At 42.3% G+C, this 27698-nt stretch overlaps 1 long non-coding RNA gene across 3 annotated transcripts in view; it reads right to left on the reverse strand.

The window, feature by feature from the left end:
* The window catches only part of LOC144283308 (uncharacterized), a 62458-nt gene that overhangs the window by 23515 nt on the left and 11245 nt on the right, over positions 1–27698 (reverse strand). The gene's annotated exons all lie outside the window — the stretch shown is intronic.

A 27698-nucleotide genomic window follows, 5' to 3' on the forward strand; every position in this document is an offset into this window, starting at 1 on the left:
TCTTGCTGTAGAGAGGGGACTCCTCCTACAGTGCCAAGTTAGAATTGGCTCAGGAAGCCCTGACTTCTTTGGGGGGCATGGGCAGCCCTGAGAGCAGGTGGCTAATCCACCAAAGCAAACCTCAAGATTGCAAAGCAGACTCCTGGGTTGTGGTGCAGAGGGGCTGCTTTCAACCCTACACTGGAACTTGGAAATCCCCCAGGGCCTTCTCCTTCCAAAGGGACTCCATCTGCTCCCAGGGGACTGGGTGGAAGCTGCTCTCTGGTACTTAAATGAGCTGTCCATCTGGTCAGGGGCTTGCTTCCCAAGCAAGTTACAGATTGGGATTGGAAAAGCTTGGTGATCTTTGCTACCTTCCTTATGGCTCAGAATTTTTCTCTTGTTAGGAAAGATATCTGGATGCAAACGTGGGCATTAATGACAGAGAAGATGAGAGAGAGGCAGAGAGAAGAAACATGTGGAAGCTCTGGTTCAAAACAAAACAAAACAAAACAAGTCATTTAAACAAGGACACAAGCCTCCATTAGCTGCAAAACTGCCCTAAACAAAATAATACGTTGTGACACATAGTGGCATTTATGCAGATGAATGGGAGACAGAAGTACACACCAAGCATTCTGAGGACTGTGTCATTAAAAAGATAGGGAGAAAATGCAGCCGTTTCTGCACAAACCAAGCAACAATACAAAATAGAGAATGAGATGGGGAATGGGTGAGTAAGAGTGGCTCGCAGCACCTGCAGCTTCCTCTGTCAGGGTCACCCTGAGAGCTCAGGGAGCTGCCACTGAAACACACCTCTGGGGAGAGAGAAAAGAGAAGTGATGGTGAATTAGAGGTGGGGGGGTAGGGTATGTGGGTGAGGGGCATTAAGGAAGGTACATGATGAGATGAGCACTGGGTATTATACCATATGTTGGCAAATCGAATTAAAAACAAAAACAAAAACATAAAAACAAAGAAGAAGCTCAGTGGGCAAGTCTCAGACCTGCCCTCAGGAGTGGTCTCAGAAAGTCTTTAACACCTTGTTTGCCAGACTGTGGGGCGAGCTCTCTCTTCTGGGCCTGGGCAATATGGCTCAACTCTCACATTCTGCTTTATGTATATGAAGGGTCTTCCAAACCCTGAGATTATCCTCAGATAAGGGCTTTGTTTGGTGCAGTTTCCATTTCTTCCCCCAGAGCCTACTTGGTACAGAATAGATGAAGGAAGGAAGGAAGGAAGGAAGGAAGGAAGGAAGGAAGGAAGGAAGGAAGGAATAAGGGAAGGAAAGAAGGAAGGAAAGAAGGAATGAGGGAAGAAAGGAAGGGAGGGAAGGAAGGAAGGGAGGAAAGAAGGAAGGAGGGAAGGGAGGGAGGGAGGGAGGGAGGGAGGGAGGGAGGGAGGGAAGAGACAGGCAGCAGGACATACTGTGAACAACTCTTTCTCAAATCACATCTGGCAGGATCAAGTATCCTAGGCTCCCAATTCAGGCCGCACAGTGGTAACTCCTGGCCAAACTAGATGTATGAGCTTTGGCAAGTTTCCCATCTTCTACGTGTCTCACTCTCCTTCTGGATAAATGCGGGACTGTGACAGCGTCCACTTCATAGGGCTGTCACAAGCACTAAATGACACAGTGTATATAAACAGCTAATTGCAGTGTCTGGCACTTACAGATACACACTAAATATTAGCCATTATTGCTACGTAAAAAGAAGCAGCAATTAAAATAAAGCTGGTGGGGTTGAATCAAGTTGGGGAACACACAGCCCCACATGCTCCTACCTTCCTCCCTTGTCCCGTGGTGCTGAGAGAGCCCTGGTGCTCCCTATGGATATTAGAAATCTGTGGAAAGCAGCGAGTATCACCCTAGAAAGGACTCAAGCGTGCAAATCAAACCTGGGTTCTAACCCCAGATTCCCTGTTTTGAAGAAAGGAGAGTTACTGCACTTCCCTGAGTTGCAGCCCTCAGCTACAATTTAGGGATGAAATCTGCCTACCTGACAGCTGTGAGGATCAAATGAGAGAAAGTATGCGGAGCATTTAGAACCGTCTGGACACGTAGGGGCTTGAGGAATTCACCTCCCTCCATTCTAATCACTCCCTCCTTGGGTGCGCGGTAGTTCATTATTATTTCCCAAGCGAGCAAAGGAAGTCCCTTACTTACACAGCGACAGAGGAATTTGACAACATCCAGCCCCGTTTGGACATGTGAGGTGGTCCTTTCACATGTTTGATGGACAGCAGTTAGTACCTGGAGTCTCCTGCAGCCGGATCTGTCAGCCTGCTGCCAACATCAGGGACAGATCACAGCTTGATAGAACTGCCCCTTCCAGAGGCCACATCTTTAGCAGACAGAAAGAAAGAAAGAAAGAAAGAAAGAAAGAAAGAAAGAAAAAAAGAAAAAAATGCAAATCAAGAAATATGTGGCTTTTGAAATGATTTTCTCAATTGTCAGACTAGGATGCTCCCAGACAGCTGGTAACTCTGAGCAAATATGAATAAAGGAAAGACCCACGAATTCCCACCAAAAGTTCCATGAAGGACTCAAGAATGACAGCTATCTAAGTAAGACAGCAACCTGTCGCATAAAGAAAGAAAATTTCCTGGGATCCCTGGGTGGTGCAGCGGTTTGGTGCCTGCCTTTGGCCCAGGGCATGATCCTGGAGACCCGGGATCAAGTCCCACATCGGGCTCCCAGTGCAAGGAGCCTGCTTCTCCCTCTGCCTGTGTCTCTGCCTCTCTCTCTCTGTGACTATCATAAATATAATAAATAAATAAATAAATAAATAAATAAATAAATAAATAAATAAAATTAAAAAAAAATTTTAAGAAAGAAAATTTCCAAACATGTGGCAGTGGAATTTTCGGCTCCAAAATGAAGGGAAGAAAAGAGCATTCCTCAGACAGGAAAGCAAAGATTCCTGACTACTCTGTCCTCCCACTTTCCTCCTTCCTTCCGAAATCAGAGCTTGAAGCTAGATTTTAAAGAGGAAGGACAGAAATAGAGGAATCAAGGAAATGGAGAATATTATCTTTAATTCACTGATTCCCTCAACAGATTGTTTTCCTCCTTTTTGCTAATTAACTTTGTAACATGGAAAATTTCTAACATGTATAAATATAGGATAACCCAATGAATTTATTTATCAACTATTTTCAACAATTTTCCAATCTTGTTCTATCTCTTTCTATACTCATTTCCCTTGCTCCTATATTATTCTTAAGGAAAATCTCAGACATCATATCATTTAATCCATATTTCATTCCTGCTCTATACTAAGCACCTTCCAGGTATGCTTACCCTGTGGCCAGGCAAAAATAGATTCCTTGCCCTCACAAATCTCAAAGAGGGACTTGGATCTTCTAAAACATGCAAAGTTGAGGAATTCATTTGCTTAATAAATGTTGTAGAGTATGACCAGTGCCAGGCACAGTACTCAATGCCTTATAATATTAACCTATTTAAATGGACTCCTCCAAACTCCCCAGTGAGGTAGGTAGTATCATTTTCCCCATTTTACCAATGAGAAAGTTGAGGCACAGAGAGGTTAAGTATTTTTGTCCCAGGTCACACAGATAGTAAACAGTGGAACTAAGATGAACAATTGCTCAGAGGGCACAGCAAAGGAAGCAGAACATTCTATCTTGGGCCACAGAGGAGTGAGTGGAAATTCCCCATGTAGACATGCGGAGAGAAGAGCATGAACAAAGGTCCAGAAGGGCTCGAGACAGGAAGAAAGGAAGCAAGAGTTCTGGAATGGCTGGAAGTGGACCTGGAATGGCAGGTGAGGTCAGGCTATGAAGGGTGTCAGGGTGCCATGCTGAGAGGTGTGGACATGCCGTGGCCTCTGGACAGCCACAGAGATTAAGCAGGTGAATGATGAGATCGAATAATCTTAGAAAGGTAACTCTGGACACTTTATGCAGGACAGAATGTAAGTGGGAGGACTAGAAGTCTGATGTGTGTTCAGGTAAGCTGGGAGGAGATCGAGCCCGAACCAGAGCAGTGGAAGTGGGAATGGAATGAAAGATACAGAAATAGGAGTCAAGTGACATGATGATAATTGGGACATTTCTCAGAATGTTGGCAGAAGATCAAAGCTCTGTATGATAAAGATCAAGTGCTGCAAATTCTGATATTGGTGCTGGACACATCAGCAAAGAAGCTAAGATGTGGCCAGATCCTTTCCATCCCCCACCTCCACTCTTTGGATGAGAGCAGTCTAGAGATTTCTCCAGGAGAGATTTCTTTGCAGAACATCGTTGGCAATGTAGAGGACGAGTGTTCTCCTTTCTCAAGCCAAGAGAGGGAAGTCAGTGGCCCCCCAGGATCTACAGGGGACAAGAGTAGTGAAGAAATCCCAAGCCAGGAGTTGGGTGGGACAGAATAAGGTGCCTGACTCTTACTAAGGTGCAGAGGTCTGGGACCCACCAGAGCCAGAATGCTATAGCAGGAAAGGCCCAGAACTTCTGAGTTCACAGGCAAAGGCATCATATGTGTCATATGGGTTAAGAGACAGCCTGTCTGGGCCACTGCTTCCCAGCAGGAAGAGGCCAGGGTTGTCGGGCTGGCAGCCCATACTAAGAGGTGGTGAGAGAGGGCTACTAGGAGGCGCAGGGTGAGAGCACCTTGAAAGGGATGAGGAATGATCCACAGCAGGCCCCACCACTCTCTGATGAAAGCCCTACGTACAAGGGTGGCCCTGACTGGTATTGGCTGGTGTCTGAGGACTCAGAGCACCTCCAGCATTCCCAGGACTGGTGGCAATCTGTCTGTCCAGGCCTAAGCTGATTGTACAATCAATGTGGTTATGTCAAACACTTCCTTTCCTTCTGGAAGTCTGGAATTTTGGTATGTGCCAGGAAGAGGGACCTATGTACCAGCCCGATACAAACTCTGGGTGTGTGGTCTCCAATGAGCTCATTGTCACGACTCCTTGATGGAGAATGAGGCATATTCTGTGTGACTCCACTGGCAAGGATCTTTGGAAGCTCATATCCGGTTTCCCTGACTTAGCTCCATGTGCCTTTCCCCTTTGCTGATCTTGCTTCGTGCTTCTTTGCTATAATAAATTATAGCTATGAGAACTACTCTACGCTGAGTCTCTTGAGTCTCCCTAGTGATTCCCCACACCTAGCTGTGCTGCCAAAGAACCCACCATCGCCCCCAAGAGAAGCCATGCCAGCATTTGGGTGTCTGCCAGACAAAGGGCGCAGATGTCAGATGTGATAACACGGATCATGTAAAACCATTTTTAGATTTTAATTTCTCAGTTTTCTCCTTGAGCAGATCCTGGGGAGAGCAGAAGCAGTGAGGGGTGTGTGGGAGGAGGGGGGAAAGAGCAAATGACAAAAAGAGAAGCAAATGAGCAAGGAGGAAGAGACGTGCAACCCCCTCCCACTTTGCGGAGTCTGGCTTGGGCAGAGGTGGGGAGGAAAGTTAGCAGAGGGTTGGAGCCTTGGACAGGATGGGGTAGGAAAAAGTAGTGAACTGGAGATTAAATTTTGATATTTTTCAATGTCAAACATAATCAAAAGTAATGAGATTAGAAAAACCAGGTGGTCTGCTTGAAATGTTGCCAAGGATGGGAATGAAGATCCAGAGCGTGTGTCTGAGGACAATATGGGAGCAGAGTGAATCTATTTCTTGGTTGGACTCTACCAAGTCCAGACCATTCAGTAGCACCAAAACCCACTTTCTGAATGCAAGCAAGCATTTCAGAAAACCATGCAAGGCACACGGGGAAGCGTGTTCATCTATAGTTAAAAGAATTTTAGCTCTGCCCTTTCTAGCAGTGTGGTTTGGGGAGAAGTTTCTTAATCTCTCTGATCCTTGATTTCTGTTGTCGTAAAATGTGGACTTGAAGATGAATCTCACACATGGGTCACGATGGGAATAAATGAAAGAAGACACATCGGGGGCCTACTCGCTTTGGGGGACTCAGCAATAGGACCTTACTCCTATTGGCCACCCATCCTCTCCCGCCTTCCTTGGAGTTTTGCGAAATATTTGGAAGAGGAGTGACTTTGTGGGGCTGTGGGTTTTTTATGATCTTTATTTTGTTTGCAGGAGTGAGCATCTGCCCAAGTTTGCCAAACATGAAGTTGGTGAAGCTGGGATTTGGAATGCCTGATTCTCTACTGGCTCTCAAGTGAGACAAGTGAGTCCAGCACTGGCCCTGGGATGTGGTCTCCACTCCCACTATGAGTGGAGACTCACTCCCTGTCTCTCTCATCACCTATCACTGGGCTATGGTGTGTTCAAAGGGAATTTGGCTGTTTCCTTCCCTACTAACGTCACTCTGATGACGGCTCGAAGTTTACTTTTTCTATAAGAAGAGACATCTCCACATCCTTCCAAAGTACATCCTCTGGGATGTCACATGCCCTGAACAGTGCAGATATGCCTGACGTTCACAGCATGGAAAATACTGGATTTAAATAAAGCAAGTGAACAAAGTTGTTCATCAAGTGAAAGTAGCATTGCAAGCCACCCACCACGGCTGCAGGATGTTTCTGGGAACCAGAAGACCTACAGGCCATCTATTCAGCTGTGAAACTCAAAAGAGATTGCTTCCTCTAGAAACTGCCAGCTGGTCCTTCTGCCAACAAGAGCTTAAAACACTCCTAGCACACAGTTCTTAGGTTTCCCGCTTACCTTCCACTGCATATTTAGTCTTGAAGGGAGAGAGAATGCAAAAGCAGTAGAAACATGCACATTTCACAGATATGTTTTAAGCAAACTTTGTGCCTCCCTGAACTTCATTTTCCTTTTCCGAGAATGAGGAAGACAGACTAGATCAGTGGTTCTCAACTTTGCTGCAACTGGGATCATCTGGGAACTTTTTAAAAATAAGATGCCGGGTAGCCCGGGGGAGGGGGTGGGCGGTGCTCAGAGGTTTAGCACCGCCTTCAGCCCAAGGTGTGATCCTGGAGACCTGGGATGGAGTCCCACATCGGGTTCCCTGCATGGAATGGAGCCTGCTTCTCCCTCTGCCTGTGTCTCTGCCCCTTTCTCTCTCCCTGTGTCTTTCATGACTAAAAAAATAAAATCTTTAAAAATAAATAAATAAATAAATAAATAAATAAATAAATAAAATATAGATGCCCAGACCCTCTCCTCACCAATTAAATCAGAATGTCTGGAGGTGAGGTGGAGGTATGGGTGTTTTCCAAAAGCTCTTCAGGTAATTCAGACTGGAAGCTCCCACTAGGCTACATGATGCTTGTTATTTCCACCTCTAATATTCCTTTTATGATCCCTTAAATAAAGTGTGGCCATAAAGCAGTGGGATGGCTTCTCACACCTCTCATGAAAAGTCATCTGAATGCCAATCATTCTCTTTGTGTAATTGATGGAATCCAGGGCAGCCTGTGGACAGAAAAACTCATAACATGGCTTTAGAAACTTTTCTATTGCTACACATCTGGGAGGTAATGATGAAATCTTAGACCAGAGGAGTGACAAAGTCAAATTGTTACAGGGCCAGGCAAGGAACACAAATGTGTGACTGAGGCCAAATACAACAATAGGGATAGGTTTATGGAATTAAAAACATGTGCCCTGCCTATAGGTGTTCAAACAAGCTCTCTCTCTCCCCTCCCTCCCTCCCTTTCTCCTTTCTTTCTTAAATATCACATTGACAGGATGAGAGATTAACCTGTATGCTTACTTCACCTGTGGGTCACCTGTTTGAGATCCCTATTCAAGACATTCTGATACATTGGGAAAAAAAAATAACAAAAATATTCCAAAAGCTGTTGCCTCATCACTAGACCTCTCAGAGACACGATGTCTTCCACATTCCACATTGCAGTAGACCATGACATTGAGAGACAACAGGACCTACTGCCAAGCACGGCTCCAAACCTACTTAACCTCCCTTTCTTCATGCATCTCCATGGTTCTACAGATTTGGCTCCATAATCTTCACTCAAATATCTGCTTACTGTTCTTTTGGTTCTGTGTGCCATTCTGCATCACTTTTCCCACATGGAATTTTCAGCAGACGCTCCTCTCATGAAAGCATACTCTATAGCTTCAGGGAGGAGAGCCTCTCCAATCCCCCCAATCTTGGAGGCCTTTCCAACCAGCCGTCTCCTAACTCAGGGTTTCTCAGCCTCAGCATTACTGACATTTAGGGCCAGATAATTCTTTTGTGGGGAGCTACCCTATGCATTGTAGGATGGTTAGCAGCATCTCTGACTCCTACCCACTAGATGCCAGCGGCAACCTTTCCCACAGTAGTGACAATCAAAAATGTCTCCAGACATTTCCAAGTGTTCCCTGGGGAATGGAGACCCACTGCTCTAAGTGCACACAATGTCCCAGTGCCTGCGAGGAAAATGGTACAGTAAGCTCCATCAGTTTGGGACATAGCCAGCATAATATCCAAGCTTCCAAAAGAAAGGCCCCAGCTGAAAAGGGAACAAGCTTCAGTATGATCAGCTGTGTCAGTTCTATTTAATTGTAAATTTGGACAGGCTCTGCTGAGTGAAGTACAGAATGTTTTTCGCCTTGGGCACTGATATTATATTAGAATAAAAGCAACCTGAGAGGCATTTGTTTTTGTGGAGAGTGCGTGCATGGGCAAATCTCTGCTCATCATATTGTTTTGAATTAATGTGGAAGCTATAAATAAAATGTTCTCTCTTTTTGGGGTTGGCTTTGATCTATTGTTATCCCTCCCTTTTTAGAATCCTTTAAAGGCAATTTTCATTCAGATTCTTCATCAGTGAAGCAAGCAGACTTCAATAATTTTACTCAAAAGCCTCTGTCGCTTTCTGCACACAGGCCCCATGTCAATCAGCCAGGCAGCCCTCTCCCCTAGATGGCTGTCCCCCTAATGCCCTGGAGAATGAGGGGTGGATAGGCTAGGTTGAGATAACTTGGACAGGCGTGTAATGTGAAGAGAACAAGTTTGACTGACATTTTCCTCTTGTGTTAAGGTTATTGAATAATTATGGGAGAATTACTGCAGTCGCAATTCTCATGTGCCCTGGAGGAAGGGGCACAAAAGAGATGATTGGGGTGAGGGCCATGATTCAGAATCCTTGTCCCTGGTTGAGTCATTAATAAGCGAATCTTCCAAAGCAGTCTGCATTTCTGCAACTGCTGAGATCCACATGTGAAAGATGACATGAGTTTCCATTGTCACAAGGCAGTCGTGAGTCCAGAGTAATGAAACATTAGTGTGCCAGATGGGTGTGGGAGGAATGTGGTAAGGAGAAGGGAATGACCCTTCCTCTGAAATAGTTCCAGTACTGCCTCTTATTTGCTCTGTAGTGTGAACTCCTCTGAGACTCCAGTTCCCTTGTATTTAAAATAAGAACAATCTTATTTCCTTCATAAGGCCATCAAAAGTTTTGGAAATCTACTATGGCCAAGTGCCAGCATAATGCTTGGTACATGAGAGGTGCTCCCCATCATCATCACTATCATCATCATTCTCTTCCTCCTCGTTGTCATCATCACTATCATCACCATCATCATCATGACTGGCACCATCATTTCTTCTTAGAGAGATGAATGGGTCTGTGGATATGTGCTATATATTTCCCCCTCTGTGGCAAAGAGCACACTAGGTTATTCTTTCCATGGGCAAGGGTAGAGAACTTCCTTCAGTCTCTTAATTTTAGAGAAAAGTGGATACTTCCCTAGAGGTCTGATTATTGTATACTTTCCGTAACTGAGTAGATAACAGTAGCATTCACAAAGACTTAATTCAAAGGTCCAGAAGTCTACAGAGGGGGCTGTGCAAATTGAATATATGCCTCCCTGCCTTTCTTTGTCTAGAAGAACATGGGCTGTGATTTCATAGAAATTGAAAGACCCACATATCAACAAACATCCTCTGCACTTCAACTTGCATGTCCCGGTGGGTTAGTAAAGGGCGGATTAATGGGTAGGTCATGGACAAAGAAGGCAAATGCACATGGAATCAAACACTGATTTTTTGTTATAATAATTGTGGGACTTTTACTCTAAGCCTCAGTGTCTTATTCTGAAAAGGTGGGTAGGATAATTCTTACTTCTGAGGATTATGTTCTGGTGCAGTTTCCACTACGACGTGAGACAAACTAGAGAGGAGAATTGTGTTCCATGAAAGAAGGGCATCAAATAAAAATTATCTTAAGGGCTGTAAGATACCAAGACGGAGGCAACCATTTTGCCTGTAGTTAGATTTGAATAACAATGAGAGAGGAGACTTTCCTTTTCCTCCACCCAGGGTAGTGGCCACACTGTGTGAGGCTGGAGAGAGGGGCGAGGGGGGCTCTCTTACATTTTAATCTAAGCTGCAGCTGCTCTCAGACACAAAGGATCAGACAGCCATAAGGCAAAATGTCAGGAGCATCAGAAATGCTTACTCAGGAGGAGGGTCAAAGCCATCTGTGAGTTCACCAAAGACAATCCAAGAGATCTGTGGCCCAGGAAGGAAAGATTAGGAAGGAATGAGGTCTCATAAATTTTGTTGTTTGGGATGAAGTTGGAAACAGTTATTTGTTTATTGTGACCCTTTGGTATTTCCAGCTGGTGTGTCATGGGAAACAACGGTGACACATGGATTTACAAACTGCTCATCCTTGTGGCAAACAGGAAATGCACTGTTAGGTTTGTTGGAAAGAATTCTATCACAAAGTGCCTTACTAGAAATTAGGAGTCCAATTTATAGTCCCAGTTCTGCCTTCCATGTGATGCTGTGGATCCTAAACCAGGCCTTGCCAACTCGACACTCATCTATAAAATCAGTTGTTGACTTTGTTGGAGAATCCTCATCTGCAAGGTCAAGTTGTTGAATTTTGTAGTAATTCTGTTGTTGTTCTATCTGAGGCTTTTGGAACCTGAGTCCAAGGTTCTTGGGATATACCTGAGTGAACAGTGGAAGTCTGCCTCTCCTTCAGCCATCTTGCAACTAGAACAGAGGAAAATCTCCCTATACCAAACCTAGCAATTAGCCCCATACACTCAAGGAATCAATTTTATTATGTCATGAATTTGGCACTCTGTCTTCCCAGCAAAATGTGGCTAGCACTTAGGCCTTCCCCAAGTTAAAAACCAATAGCCTGGAGAGAAATCCAGCTTTAACCAAAAGATGACATATGCACCTCAGAATGGCATCCTCCCCCTACATGCAGGTGGCTCACCTGCAGACCTGAATTGCTCACCAAAGTCTCTCAGTAGCCCGGTGGGGAAATAAAAGCAAAAACAACTTCACATTTCAGAGATTTTAGAGACTTTTCCTCATTTGGAGCGTGTGTGGAAATGAATTTTAAGCATAAATCTATGCTTAGTGAGCTTGAAGCAAATTGGAATCTTGACCACAAGGAATGAAGGTGGCTAATCTAATTTGAAGACTGCATGCAGGCAAATGAGTGTCTGTGAGCTTCTTGGGACCCATGTCCTTCTATTGCCAAATACTCTAGAGAAAGAAATAATGCATTCACCTTCCAGGCAGGATAGGTCCTCAAGAAATGCTGAGAGCTTGCTTCCAGCTTTAAAACAGTGTGACTGTATGGGTCTGTGATCCTGTGATCCTTCAAAATTACTTGATGAAAATAGAAATGCACCTCAATAGGGTCACACATAGTAGTAATGGAAGTTAACCAAGCTACTTGTTATTAAGCACCTGCCATATGCCCAGAAGTATTAAATAGAGCACTCTTTTCTCTCTCTGTTCTCCCTACCTTTCTCTACATAGATAGATATAGATATAATCTCACACCAAGAACCCTCGCCTTCACATTATTATAACCATTTTAAGATGAAGTGATTGAAATTCAAAGAGGCTACATAATTTGACCCTGATAACCAGCTACAAGACGAAGAGTCTGCACGTCACCTCTGATCAGTCCAACTCTAAAGTATCCTTCACTGTTTCATCCTTCACGGGCACATATTTGATATAGATATATTTGCAAAAACATAAAGTGATAAACAGTCATAGTCAAGGTGGTATAATCAGTATAGTTTGGTCAATGATTGCTAGAAATATCTCCCAAAGAAAAGAAAATTGGAGACAGTTTTCCCTGATGATTCAATATAATAGGACAGCACTATACCTCAAATTAAAAGGTGAGATATTTGACAGGGAATTTCCTTCCAGGAGTTGTTTAGGCTTGCTAACTCAAAATATGGTCCAGGAACCAGTAGCATTGTCATTCACTTGAGAGCTTGTGAGAATTTAGAGCTTAGTCCTAGGGCTACTGGATCAGAATCTGCCTCTTAACTCCAGGAGTGATTCTTACTTGCATTAAAAGTTTGAGAAGTATTGATTTAAGACCCCAATGAATAATATGGATTATTCAGAGAACCATGGATACCCACAAATCTGGGCTTCTGGAACGTTGTGATTTATAAAGATTTTTAAATCTTTTACAAAGAGCATGGTATATGATAATATGACAACATATATTAAACCCTAACTCTATCCCAGGCACAGTACTAAGAAGTTTGTATTTATTATTTTATTTAATTCTTATAGTTCTAAATGGTGGCCAGTCAAGGGCACCTCAGTGGCTCAGTCAGTTAAGCATCCAACTCTTGATTTTGGCTTAGGTCATGATCTCAGGGTTGTGATTGAGCCCCAAGTGCTCAGTGGAGAGTCTGCTTGTCCCTCTCCCTCCCCCTGCTTGTGCTTGCTCTTTCTTAAATAGATAAATAAATAAATAAATAAATAAATAAATAAATAAATCTTTAAAAAATAATAAAAGGTGGCCAGTCATTATTCTCATTTTGTGGAGTAGGAACTGAAGTTTATAGAGATCAATGAACATGTTCTTAGTCACTTAGCTGGTAAGGAGTGGCTCTGGGATTTGAGCCCAGACAGTGTGATATTAGGGCTTCCACCTTGAATTGATTAGTGTATACTATACTGCCTCTCCAGCCCAAATGAGAAAACACTCAGGAGAGTCAGGTGGACCATTGTGCTTCATGGAGTTTACCTAGCATCTCAAGTTTCATCAAGAGCCTTACTATACCCAGGTGCAACCTCCCATCAGTTACCAGTTCTGTGGGAGGCAATTTATTACCTCTTGAATAGTAGTTAAACTAAATTTATTACTAATTAATTAAATGTGGATTAATTAGAAATCAAATTAAGCACAGCAATCAAGGAGTATCAATAATAATGGTGTGAATGGGCAAGATCTGCCTCCTGCTATGACACACTGACACTGACCCAACCCCACCTGCAGCACGTGCTTGCCCAAAGATGTTTAACCTGGATCAAATTAGAAGAGTGACAAACTCAGAGAACTGTTATAAATTAAAGGAGACTAGATAGACATGCCAACCCAATGCTGTGGATAACCCTTAACTGAATCCCAAAAGGGATGAATGGTGGTGGAGATACCTCTAAGAGTGGTTATGGACACAGTTGAGGATATCCACATAGGTACTATCAGTATCTTAAGCAATAGAACTGTATTGACGTTAAATTAATTGAGTGTGACCATTGTATTGTAATTTCGTAGACTAAGTCCTTGTTCTTAGGATATGCATGGTGAAGGGTTTGGGCTTCGAGAATATTTAATATATGTTCCTTCTTACATGGTTCTAAAAGAAAGGAGCAAGATAAATCAGATGTGGCAAAATGTTAATTTGTGACCCTAGATGAAATAAATATGGGTGTTCGTTGTACTATTCTTTTGACTATTCTATAGGCTCAAACTTCAAATTTATTTTTTTTAAGATTTTATTTATTTATTCATGAAAGACACAGAGAGAGAGAGAGGCAGAGACACAGGCAGAGGGAGAAGCAGGCTCCATGCAGGAAGCCCAGTGTGGGACTAGATCCTGGGACTCCAGGATCACACCCTGGGCCGAAGGCAGGAGCTAAAGCGCTGACCCACCCAGGAATCCCTAAAACTTCAAATTTAATATTTGGATAAAGTGAATTAGTGCTGATTCAATGTTATTTCAATAAAATAATGTCACTTAAGTAAGAGAAAAAGGATAGTGTATGGTGGGGGAGAGATGTAGGGATAAGGGAATGGGGAGAAAGCCATGCTTGGAAGACCATAAACTACTAGCAACCTCGGTGAGCCAAAGGTAGGGGGTCTGCTAGGGAATATCATCTGTATGCATTTTGAAGTGTAAGACTGCAACTTACAGAGAGATCGTTGCCCACTTTGGTGTGGTTTGCTAGCCTTGCTCTGCCATCACCAGTGGGTGGTCCCAGGATTCCCCCAACAGCCATTATTTTGAACCAATATTCTCAAGCATCCTTTGCATTAGTCCAGAAATGTTTTGGGGAGTTCCTAGTGACCCCCAGCCCACTTTCTTTGTTGAAGAATTGGTCTTAGGCAGTCACATGTGTCCCATCATACCCTCACCCCTAGCCACAGGAACTGTATAATTAGACGGCTGAACTGAGGTGGATCAGTCACATTTCCCAAGCACAGAGAAAATGAATCTGATATGGAGAGTCTGAGTTGAAAAACCATGTGGGATCAGACTAAACTATAATCAAGAGCATGCTGAAGTTATGAAGAAGCAGAAACCATAAATTCCCAGAGAAAGGTGGTCATCTGTAGAGAATGGAGAATAGAAGAGGTATGAGGAAAGGGATGCCTGGGTGGCTCAGTGGTTGAGCATCTGCCTTTGGCTCAGGGCATGATCCCAGAGTTCCGGGATCTAGTCCCACATTGGGCTCCCTGCAAGGAGCCTGCTTCTCCTTTCCCCGTGTCTCTGCCTTTTCTCTGCATCTCTCATGAATAAATAAATAAGATCTTTAAAATATATATATATAGAGAGAGAGTATGTGGAGAAATACTGGCGAGAGACCCAAGTCCCCAGAGAATCAGAAACAACATAGGAGCTGGCTCATGCAAAGGATTCATAACTCCTAGCTCCATTGCCCATTAAGCTTGAACTCCTCCCCACCTCACCCCCTGGGAATTCTCTTTTCTTCTCTTCTCTGAACTAATAATTAGCAAAGTTTCAATTCCTCCAGCAGGCATCATCCCCAAGCCCTAAACTATTCATCCCATTCTCTCCTTCCTTTCATTCAATCCCTGTCTCTGAGCCAGCTCTGCACCTGGGCTCACTTGAATGGTGACATGATTTATTTTACTGTTTCCTTTGTTAATGCATGGATTGGTGGGATATTTGTTCTATTTCCAGTATACTGATTGCCTTAGGGACTCTAGAGGGCCACGGACAGGAGCTGCACTACTTATGTTTTTATTATAAAAGTAATACATGTTGATAATAGAATTCTTGGGGAGAAATAGAAAAGGTAAAAGAAGAAAAAGAAAAATCATTTATAATTCTATCATCCAGACATAAATTCTATTAATATTTGGACTTATTTCCTTCAAGTTTTCTTAGACTTAACAATATAACTCAGATTATGTAGCACATACAATTTTGAACTCTCATTTCCATTATGTGGAAAGCATTTATTTACATATATAATATATGTAAATTGTATATATTATTATATTATTATAATATTACATATAATTTACATGTATATTAGAGATTTTACTTATTTATTTGAGTGACAGAGAGCCAGAAAGAGACAGTGCAAGAGCAGGGAGAGGAGCAGAGGGGGAGTGAGAGGAAAAGAATGCCAAGCATATTCAGCACTGAGCACTGAGCTTAATGTGGGGCTTTATCTCATGACCCTGAGATCGTGATCTGAGCTGAAACCAAGAGTTGGATGCTCAACACACTGAGCCACCCAGGCAGCCCTATCTATATTTTTAAATTTTTGTTAAAGTGCTCTAAAATTGGCATGATGTTCTACTAGATATAAAAAATGTAAAACATGTAAACATTTGAAATAATCTATATACACCCTTATTATTGTACATGTTGGTTGTTTTCATTGCTTGCAAACATAAATAACTCTGGGATAAATATCTATGTGTGTTTTAGATTGTTAATGCAAGTGGTCAAACCAGTTTCACCAAAGGTTTCACAATTCACTCTTTCACCTCTGGTATAAAAGTTTCCGTGACAGCATTCTTTCCTTGCACTGCTGCCATTGTTTCAATGTTTACAAATCTGATCATAAAAAAAAAATGGTAGCTCATATTTGTTTGTATTTTTTTAAGATTTTATTTAAATTCCAGTTAACAGTATTAGTTTCAGATCTACAAAGTAGTGATTCAACACTTCTATAGAACACCCAGTGCTCATTCCAACAAGTGCACTCCTGAATCCCCTCATCTATAGCTCCCACCCACTTCCCTCTCGTAACCATCAGTTTGTTCTCTATAGTGAAGTCTGTTTCTTGGTTTGCCTCTCTCTCTCTCTCTCTCTGTCACTTTTTTCCCCCTTTGTTCACTTTTTTGTTTCTTAAATTCCACATGAGTGAGATCATATGGTATTTGTCTTTTTCTGAATTATTCTGCTTAACATTATACTTTCTAGTTCTCTCCATGTTGTTGCAAATGGCAAGATTTCATTCCTTTTTTAAGACTGAGTAATATTCCATTATATATATATATATATATATATAATGTATATATATATATATACATACACACACTGTATCTTCTTTATCCATTCATCAGTCAATGGACACTTCAGCTGCTTCCATAATTTGGCTATTGTAAATAATGCCGCAACAAACATAGGGATGCATAAGATGTGAGGGTGACCTGGCTGTGACACCTGTCACCCCATTGATAACTAGTATTGATTTGGTTGATCTGCCTGACTAGGCTGGTGTCCCCTTCCTCCCTCACTGCTCCTTGTGCATCCCTCTGGAAGCTGCACACTCGATCAGTTGAAGAGGACTACCAGCCCCAACAGAGGAAGATTTTTTGGGGGGTGGGGGGATTTGGATGAATGGTCCAAAGATACAAACTTCCAATTGTAAGATAAAGAAGTACCAGGAATGTAAGTACAACATGACAGCTATGATTAACACTCCTGTGGGGTATATTTGAAAGTCGTTGAGAGCGTAGACCTAAGAGTTCTCATCACTGGAAAAGAAGCATTTTTTTTCTCTTTTTCCTTTTCTTTCTCTATATGAGATGATGGATGTTAACTCACTATGGTCATCATTTCACAATATATGTAAGTCACGTCATTATGCTGTATACCTTAAAGTTCTGCAGTACTCTATGTCAGTTCTATCTAAAAAAAAAATAAAGAAATATTCAGAGACTTTTTAAAACCCTCTTAAAAATACCAAAGAATCCCATTGTTGAACTGACCCTAAACTCATTTTATATGGGAAGCAGCTTTTGAAATTGTAACTCAGTTTTCCTTTGTTCCTAATCTCCAGACTTGTCACAGAATGTTCACATTTCATTTTGTAATTGTAATAGCATTTATATGTCTGCAATTTTACTTCCCATAGAAGCTGGAGATGGCTTGTACCAGATCAGGAAAGCCGATTGTTAAATCTTCAGGAATTTCACGAGCCGATGGTTAAATACAGCTGTTTTAAATTACATCAGCTTAAAATCTAATAAATCGTACTAAAAAACAAAGGTTTTATCAGTATTCTAAACATCACTTCCTAATTATTTTTCTATACTTTAGTACTATCTGTGTCCTTGAGTTCCTTTGCATCTACTGCATCTGTGTGATGGAGACTCTATACAATGGTGCACTACTGAGCATCTCTTCCCAGCTTTGCATTTGGCGATGTCACGTTTGTAGCCTGAAATTTGCCACTGTAGTATTTACTCCACCGAAAGTGGAAAACACCACAAACCAGGGCTGTCCTTCTCTCTCTCATACCCACAGTCCACTCTGCAAGGGTGAAAGCCATTGTTGAATTCATCAGTCCACCAATGCAAGGAGGGTGTACTCATCAGGGGACAGGTTCAGGATTTGTGGCAAAAGCTTGAATTCCAAAGTTAGAGAAACTAAAGTTCTCCTTCTGGTTCTGTCATTTGCCAACTCTGTGACTTTGGGTACATTATACAACTTCTCTGAACCTCACATTTCTCACTTATAAAATGAGAAGACTATCTGTCAAGATGACTTTATTTTGAGATATTGACAACCTAAATATGCTAGGTATTCTTCAAGGTGTCATCATATCAAAAGATTCAATAAATGCTATTATTATTTTTACTACTGTAATTATTGCTAATTTGACATAGAAACATAAAGTATAACTCTAAGAGTTATCATGTCAGATAAGGCAGGGAAAAAAACCTCTCCACTTTCGATAGCAGAAATAATTACGATAGGGCTGAGAATAATCCAATGCTACATAAATAGAGGAAGGGAAGGTTGTGGAGGGTGGGTGGAGGAACAGAGGGAGGAGACGAAGGTGCTCCAGGGCACAATTGGTTAGCATGCAGTACTTATATGGAAGGAGGAGATGAGGTTACAGGGGGAAGTAAGGACAAAGTGTGGAAAATCGATGTGCCCCACTAAAAAATTGTACCCAGGTTCTCAGGCCAATTAGTAAGTACTGAATGGATCTAGGCAAGAGACGACTACAATCAGAGTTGTGTTTTAGGTAGATCATTCTGGTATCAGCATGGAAATGAAATGTAGAGACCAAAGCTGATAAGAGAAAGGAATTGGGAAGCTACTGTATGGTCTAAGTGAGAAAGCACAAAGGTTTAAATTAAGGTCAGTTAAACAAAGAGCAACAAATGGTAAAGAAGGCACCGAGGAGCTCTCGGCTTATAGAAACATTTTCCCATCCTCCCATCCTTCCTGCAGAGATAAACAGTGCCAGACCAAATGCTTGTAATATAATATTCCAATCTATCATGAACTGGAAAGATAAATTCATGCCTCCCTCTCACTGCATTCGTGATTAAAATGATCATCACCGAGCAGCACTGAAAAGATAACGGTATTAAACACTTTTTATAGGGTAAAAATTATCTAAGAATAAAATGACAAATTGATATGCTACCTGGAACTCTCTAGCACAGGAGTTGGGAAAAACTTTTCTGTAAATGACGAGACAGGAAATACTTAAGGATTCAAGAGCCATACAGTATCTGTTGCACTGACTCAGTTTTGGGGTTATAGCATGAAGGTAGACATTGACAACATCTGAATGAATGAGCATGGCTGTGTTTTCACACTCTAGACTTAACAGGCACTCGAGAGTACATGTTGGGAGCATAGTCTCTGCCATTTTCAAATCCTGACATTTTATTATTCAGTGCCCAAAGGAAAGTCCACCGCAAAGGCTTGATCCAGATAAAATCCCACACCCTGAGAAGGATTGCTCACAAGTGGTCTCATTTCTCTCCACATGCCCTAATGCGCAGTGGACATCCCCATAACCCTATTTCCCCAGCTTGGTGCAGTGATGACTTGTGAGTAGCTTGGCAGGCTGATGCCTGATACCTTAAGCAATCGCTCTCTGCAACATTAAAGTGCTACTTCCCGGGTAGAGGCTGGAAGAACCCAGTGGAGGAAAAAAAAAAGAACCCAGTGAGACAGTGAGCATCATTGACTGAAATTTTGAGAGATAGTAACACTGTTTTATTATTATTCCCAAAGTAGATTTTAACGAAACCATTTATGTCCAGTCCTCCGTCCTTCTCAAGCTCCATAGAAGTTTGTGTGATCATCCACACATCATACCACTCCTTTCAACAATGTGCCTTAGTGATTATTTTGGACACACTTAAGGAATAAGTGAAGGGGAGGAGGAACGTATAAGAGAAAGAGCCAGAAGGCTAGAGGTCTGCTCCTCACTCCATCATCTTTGTCACTTTGGGAAAATAACACCCCATCTTAAGACCTCACATCTATGTAACGATGGGGTTGAAATACACAACTGCAGAAATGCTCAGACTAAATTTCATCTCTGTGTCTGTCTCGGGGCTTTTTTTCTCTTTCCCCCACTTCCTTTTCACAAGAAGTCCTCCCTTCTGGGTCAGTGTTTTTAAACATGTGATCCTGGGGCACATTTTTGGGCAATCCCAATCAGCTGGGAAGCCTGTTAGAAATGTAGATGCCCAGGGGCGTTTAGGTGACTCAGTTGGTTAAGCCTCCAAATCTTGATTTTTGTCTCAGGTCATGATTTCAGGGTTGGGAGACTGAGCCCTCCATCAGGCTCAGATGCTTAGCAGAGAGTCTGTTTAAGATTATCTCTCTCCTTCTGCCCCTCCCCACTGAGTGCACATGTCCACTCTCTTTATCAAATAAATAAATGCATCTTAAAAAAAAAAAAAAAGAAAGTAATGCAGATGCTCAGATTTAAGTGATAAGAAAAAAAATGGGGGAGGGGGTATGAGACTTTGATATCTTTATTTTAACAAGCTCTACACTTGATTTATACTCATTAGAATTTACAAATTTCTAAGCTTCTTGCCTATAATCCTAGAGGACAGGGAGCACATTTATTTTGATTACAACTATATTCCAAGCACTTAGTATAGTGTCTGGCATTCAGATGACATGCAATGAGTTTTTTGAAGGAGTTGGTTAATGAATCTATGGAATGAACTCTGAGTTCTACAGATTTGGTTCTCCCTTCATTGGAAATGTCCAACCTACTGGCTGCTGAGAACATAATCAATAAAGCCAATGGTCATTATGGTAGCTGCTAAAAGCACCAAAATGTGAATCTGTTTCTCCCACATGAGAGAGGCTCTGTGGACATTTTCTTCCTGCAAGTGCTGAGTGGGGAAAGATTTTTGGACAGGAGAAGAATTTGGTGTCCTTCAGTCACACCACCTAGGAAGTCTATCTGCCTTAATTCCCAGTGTGAAACCTCCAACTGTGTATGCCTGGAGCCTGGTGCTTCAGAGCTTGGGTAAGTAAGGACAAGGGGCCCCTAGTAGCACTCACTGGTCCTGCCTAGGCTGTTTGGTGGTCACTCTGCACCCCATTTCTAGCTCTTTGGCTAAGGATGAATATGAATTTTGGAGGTCTTCCAGTTTCTTTGACTGATCTAATCCCTTATCACCCAGATCCAGCATCCTCATGCTACCACCAGGTTGCTCAAATATTATTCACTTATTCATTCACAATTTACCCAACATCAACCAAATGCTGACACTGTTAAGTTGCTCAGACCAGAAAACAAAAGCAGAAAATTTCTACATTTGAGGAATTCACATGATAAAAGATTGTTTTATCACAACAAGGAAGGGTAAGATGTATATCTCAACCATAAAGGGTGACATAGAGAATTGGTAAAAGTAAAACAAGGGATGTTTGCATCGTACGTTCATTCTTTCGGCAGACATTTAGCGAACATCTCCCAAGCACCAGTTATAGTCTGAACTATATTGGAATATAGCTTTGAACCTTCTAGAGCTTGAGTGAGTTCACTAAATGATCAAGAAGGAAGGAATTCAAAAGCAATGGGAGTGGCCGTCATAAAGGAATGGAGCCAAACATCCATGGAGTTTTCCAGTATTTCTCTTCTTTTTTTAACTCTTTCATTTTTTTCTTTTTTCAAAACTTGCCAGTTCCTCTTCCTGGGGTACATCATAGGAAACAAGACAAACTATTTGGTAATATTATGATATAGACTTTCACCCCAGTCATGTCCCTAAGGTTTTAAATAATTCTATTAATGAAACTATGGGCATTTAAGGCAGCTCAGGATGGAGCATAGATGTGCATGAAGGGACTATGTGCTGACCACTAGTTCCCACTTCTAGGTCTTCTTTTATTAGTGATAAGGCCACCTCTGCAGAGAGCTGCAGGGTTACTTCATAAAGATTTGATGATTGAAAGGTCCAAGGTTGGAGAGAAGGCATCCTGTCTCCCTAGGCCCCAGTAGAGCTTCTGGAACAGCCCAAGTAATTGTGGCCAAATAGGGTTCACTTTTTCAGATACTCAAAATAAACGGATTTGCTCACATTCAGAAGTAGTCCTTGCTGTTAGAAGCTTCCAGAACACAGTGGGTGGGTGCTGGAGGAAAACTCGTAGTAGCAGAACAGATTGGCCAAGCTTTTTAAAAAAAATAATAATAATTCCAGCTTCATGTGAATGATTTAGACACTTCAGAGCCACTATGTAACATTAGAATGTATGCTTTTCACCCCTCCTGTCTAGAGCAAAACTCTTTTCCACTTTCTTCAACCCTTTCTGACAATTTGTAGTTGGCATCAAGCATTTTGAATGTGGCATTTTGATTTGGATGATGACAAGATATTTCTTGAAACTGATTTGCTTTATGCCGAATATGAAATTGGATTTGTGATGGTTGGAGCAGATGGAAAACCCATGAAAAAAATACCGGAGCCACCACATTGCGGGCCCAGGGGCTGTGAAATCAGGTTGTGTTCAGATAGAGGGAGGTGGTACCCCAGGGCTCTAGCTCAGGATAAAATGGAAGAAAAATTAGCCAGGTAATGGAGAGGCACTCAATTCCCTTTGAACTGGTTCTAGTCTAAGTTTTTCATAGACTGTCCTAACAGGTCTATATAGACAAATTCAAACAACCTGAGTTCCCTGAGGTAGATCCCCCACCTCCTGCCTTTCTCTCAGGTCTCCGCTGTCCCCTGGCTGCATGGATGCACGTAATTTCTGGTATGCAGTCCTCCTCTTCCTCCACCCCTTACCCTCCATTTATCTCCCTCACTCTCCTTTCTTCTTCCTTCTGTCCTCCTCCTGCCTCTACCCACCTCTTTTTTCCTTTCCCCATCTCATCCTGCCTTTTTGATGTGCTCCAGCTGCTGGGCCTCTGTTCAAATTCATTTTTTCCATTATTTACAGGGAACAAATTAATGGCAATTATCCGAAACAGAATGGGAAGCCCTCGTTCCACCCCCTCTATAAGCACGGGACATGCACTTCACGCAGCGGATTGGTGAGGGAGAGGAGCCATGAGTACAAAACCTATGGACCTCACTGTAGACCCCTCAAATGGGGGATTCTCTTCCTCCACAGCTCAAAAGAACTCCCTGAGAACCTTCAGATTGAACAGTGGTCTGCTGGTTCCTGCTTCTCTCCACTTGGACCCCACCTGTTTTGGATCAGGGGACACTACCAAGGAAAGGTGAAGGCTACTATTAGCCTAGGGCAAACATTCTCTTGAAACCTAATATAATTTTACCATGTCCTCCTGCTTCCATCTTGTAGTCTTTATTCTGCAACAACCAAAACCTGCTAAGTAGACTTCATACAAAATCTGTGGGGATCCCTGGGTGGCGCAGCGGTTTAGGGGATCCCTGGGTGGTGCAGCGGTTTGGCGACTGCCTTTGGCCCACGGCGCGATCCTGGAGACCCGGGATCGAATCCCACGTCGGCTCCCAGTGCATGGAGCCTGCTTCTCCCTCTGCCTATGTCTCTGCCTCTCTCTCTCTCTCTCTATCATAAATAAATAAAAATTAAAAAAAAGAAAGACAAAATCTGTGAATGATCCCTGGTCTTCTCTCCTTTTGGACAAAGCCCAAGTTCCTTGCTGTGGCTCACAGGCCCCTCTATCCTCTGCTATTTTTCTCCTCTGAGGCCACTCCCCTGACTTTCCCAGCTCCCCATCTCTTTATAATCTAGTCATGATAATGTATACATCTTTTTTTTTTTTTGATAATGTATACATTTATCCCTGGTCATCAGTGGGATCCCAGTTCTCTTGGTGGAAGCAGCTTCTCTACCCTTTTTGCTAGTGCATCTAGATAACTCTATTTGTCCTTTCACTTAAAGCTTCAACATCGACTCTGCCAGGAAGCCTTCCTGATTCTCCTACCGCATAGACTTACAACCTGCCATCCACATGCATGCCCTCTTTCCTGAACATATACAAGTATACATTCTATCCATACAACCCACACTCCTCAACACATACAGACTCATCTCTACAGAAGTCCACACAGCCACACTTAGGCCACCTACACATAAGTCAAACCACACACATCAAATCGAAACATATGAAATTTCTGATATTAGATTTTTTTACCTCTATATTCTCAACCTATGTGGGGGAATCACCACTTTCACCCATAAATACACACCTATTCCCAAATGCACATACGCTTGCTCAACAAACTCCCCTCGAGTGCTCCTTCTACTAAATATAAATTGCATGGTATTCTCATCCCTCTCGTGCTCAACATTTCTGGTGACATTTCTGATAGTGAGTTGGGCATTAATGTCTCAGTATATACTTTGGAATGATGTACTTGCTCCTCCCCAGAAGCCTAGGGTGGTTGGTCCAAGGACACCTGGAATGAAGTTCCCTCAGTATTTCAAGAATTCCATCATGTTATAGAGTAGGAGAAATCATTAAGTCAATATGTAGAGATTTATGAATAACAGAAGTGTTTAAAAACAGTACAGAAGGTATAATACAGAAGAGGATGAAAAGAATGCAGTCCAGCTCCACAAATATTGAGAACCTGCCATGTGTCAGTGTTATGGACTGGATTGTTCCTCCTTCCAAACTCAGATAACTGAAGCCCTAACCTTCAATGTGACTGTATTTGGAAGTAGGGCCTATAATGAGATAATAAAGGTTAAGTATGATCATAAGGGTGGAGTCTTAATCCAAAAGGGTTGGTGTCCTTCTAAAAAGAGGAGACACAAGAGATATCTCAGTCTCTCCCTCTGTCTACACACACAGAAGAAAGGCCATGTGAGGACATATCCAGAAAGTGGCTGTCTACAAGACAGAAAGAGTGATTCTATCAGACGTCAACCTTGACCTGACAGCATATTGATCTTGGATTTCTAGCCTCCAGAACTATAAGAAAATATATTTTTATTGTTTAAGCCACCCAATCTGTGATATTTTGTTACGAAAGCCCTAGAAGACTAATATAGGCAGGCTCACTAATCCAAGTATGAGCAGTAAGGCAGTAAGCAAACAGAAGAGCTCTCCACACTCATAGAGCTTACATGCCAGTGGGGAGGAGACAAACAATAAACAGATACATTGGCCTGAAGAAGATAAAAACAGCAAAGAAAAGAAAAGAGAAGGGACTTGACTGACAAGGTACTGAGACGTCAGACACTTTAAGACTTGCAAGCTATGATCAAACTTGGAATTTAATTCTGTAAAATAAGGACCAGTTGCAAGGAGTGGTAACCTTAATACAGGTTTATAAGGCGGTTTAATAATAAGCCTTAACACCTAGGCTAGGTTACTGTGGCAGAGAACAAATTAGGCTGAAACTCCAAGAAGCAATGCAGGATGACCCTGGCTACACTGCCAACCACATGATGCGTAGAGATGAGGACATCATGAGAGGGACCCTACCTCAGGCAGATGGTGGGGCAGGGTTTACCTTGGCACACACAGAAAAAGCTCTTACAATAGTTAGTGGCTCAGACTCAAGCAGATAGGCCTCAGTTCAGATCCCAAATTCACCCACTCACTATCTTGCTGACATTTAAGCTATTATTCAATCTCTCCACACTAATTTTATTTGTAAAACAGTGTTTGAAATAGTATTGCCTTTTGAGGCTATAATGAGGAATAAAGGTGATTACTCCAGAGGATGCAGATAATTTATAATTACTGCCACTTATGGATTCTTCCTACGTTTTTCTAACACTGTTCTTTGTGCTTTTTATATATTTATGCAATCAGTGCTCATAACGACCCTCGAGTTAGGTACTTGGGGTTAATCCTTGTCTCTTTGGAGCTTATGTATAAAGCAGTAAAAGCCTCCCTTTATTTTACTCCCATCTGTTGGAAAATTGTCATAATAAACTATTTTGTTAGAACAAGACACTCTGTTGGCATCTGCTGGGAAACCACACCAGTAGAATTTCGGGGAATAACTACACCAGTCTCTCATGTTGATGAGGTGAATGGTGTTTCCTTAGATTGGGTGCTCTGAGCGCTGTAGGACTCACACACCTGAATGCAGCAGGCCTGCAGATATAAATGCTATCCCCAATTGACAGATGAGAAAACTGAGGATCACGGAGGGTAAGTAACTTGGTTGAGATTATACCAAGAGGTGTTGCTATGCTTTAAGCCAAGGCAACCAGCATAGTGTCAGGTACAGAGTAGGTCCTCATTCAAGACCAAGTGTGGGAGCACCTGGGTGGCTCAGTCGGTTAGGATTCTGTCTGTCTTTGGCTTGGGTCATGATCTCAGGGTCCTGGGATGGAGTCCCACGTTGGACTCCCTGATTGGTGGGAGCCTGATTCTCTCTCTGCTGGTCTTCCTGCTTGTGCTTGCTCTCTCTCTCTCTCAAATAAAAAGAAAGAAAGAAAGAAAGAAAGAAAGAAAGAAAGAAGGAAGGAAGGAAAGAAAGAAAGAAAGACCAGGTGTGGTTTTTGTCATAGTTAGAACTGACTCAAATAGGCAAAGTGGAGTCCATTACAGGCTTCTGCCTTAAAAGGGAGATTACTCTAATGACAGCAAAATGGACAAATTAGAGGGGGAGATAATTGTATCACATGTCAGAATTGGCCCAGCATTATTAATTGGCAGTAGAGCATAGTTTAGTATTTGATGTTGTAATGCACCCTTTTTATGTGTGTTTAAAGCTTTGATAATTATTAAAATGCCTTGCGTCTGACATTCTTTATCTTCTTAAAGGGTTTCTACATTTATTCCTGGCAATAGCCCTGGATTGGAAAGGGCACACCACACCTTTCAGATTTCACAGATGTAAAAAAGGAGTCTCCGCATCTAGCGTGGTTCCTTGTTTATATGTTAAAGGACTGGATGGGTAAAGCTTAAATCTGCTCAGCACCAGTGATAAATCCCTGAAGGAACTGGCCCTAAAGCCCAGGCCTCATGCTGCACCTCCTCTCCTCTGCCCATTGGGTAGAACCTCCAGGTGAATAAAGCTAAGATGCCGCACCTAACCTAGACATCTCACATGTACCAGCTGGTCAGTAGTGTCACTGTGGACAGAGAAGTATTGAAACAGACACACTTAAGAGGACAGGGAAACAGAATGTCCAAGGCCTCATGCACAATAACACAGAAAGGGTTGTTTGAGGACTCAATGAACTTATATACGTATTTACACATTGGCATAACGCCATACAAATCATACACACACACACACACACACACACGCCCCTTACTGTGCTTCCAGAGGCAAAAGTGATCAGTTCTTCAGGGTCTGTTAAGAATGAAAGGTTTCAGAGAGTGGGAAACTGTCTTGTATGCTTTCCTCAAAATATTAAACAAATCTCTTGAAAGAAGAAACAATGCACATACCATGATTCAACTCCTAGTCAGCATTTTTTGAAGTATGGAGCACTCTCCATAGGTAAATGAGAACTTGCCAAGGTTACAGACAAATCTATTTGCTGGAAATGCTAATTTGAAGGATATTTTTCAGAAACAGAAAAAGTCTTCCTTTGGATTTTAAACTGAGAATACACAATGTAAACATACTCTTGTCTTGATGCCTCAAGATCAGCCTTTTGCTGTTGTTGATCTTTTCTTGGGGCACCTTGGAGCCATTCCTAACTCTACACAGAACAGTCCAGGGAAAGGGCTGAGAGGAACATCTCATCTCTAGTAAGTGAAACGACCAGGTGGTGATGTGGCATTTTGCTTCTCACCAGCTTGTTATATCAACTTCCATTCCCACAGCTTTGTTAGATGCAGAAACATAACTTCTAGAGAAGCAGGAATTCCAGATGCTTCCTTCATTTCCCCTATAGGACCTGGATATGCGCTGGGTTGAGCCCACACAGAACTTGACAAGTCTAAGAGTCCTTGGACTGTGAGACGCATCATTAGTTATTATCACTAAAAAAAAAGGGGTTACCAATTGATGCCCTGAATGCCAAGGATGCACAGATGTAGGCCAAAGATGTTTCATCAACAGTGAAACAGTGTTAGTTGTAAAACAGATGCCATTCAGAGACACGAGCAGTTAGCTAGGGGGTGGGA

The sequence above is a fragment of the Canis aureus genome, chromosome 14, assembly GCF_053574225.1.
Source record: "Canis aureus isolate CA01 chromosome 14, VMU_Caureus_v.1.0, whole genome shotgun sequence".
Taxonomy (NCBI): Eukaryota; Metazoa; Chordata; class Mammalia; order Carnivora; family Canidae; genus Canis; species Canis aureus.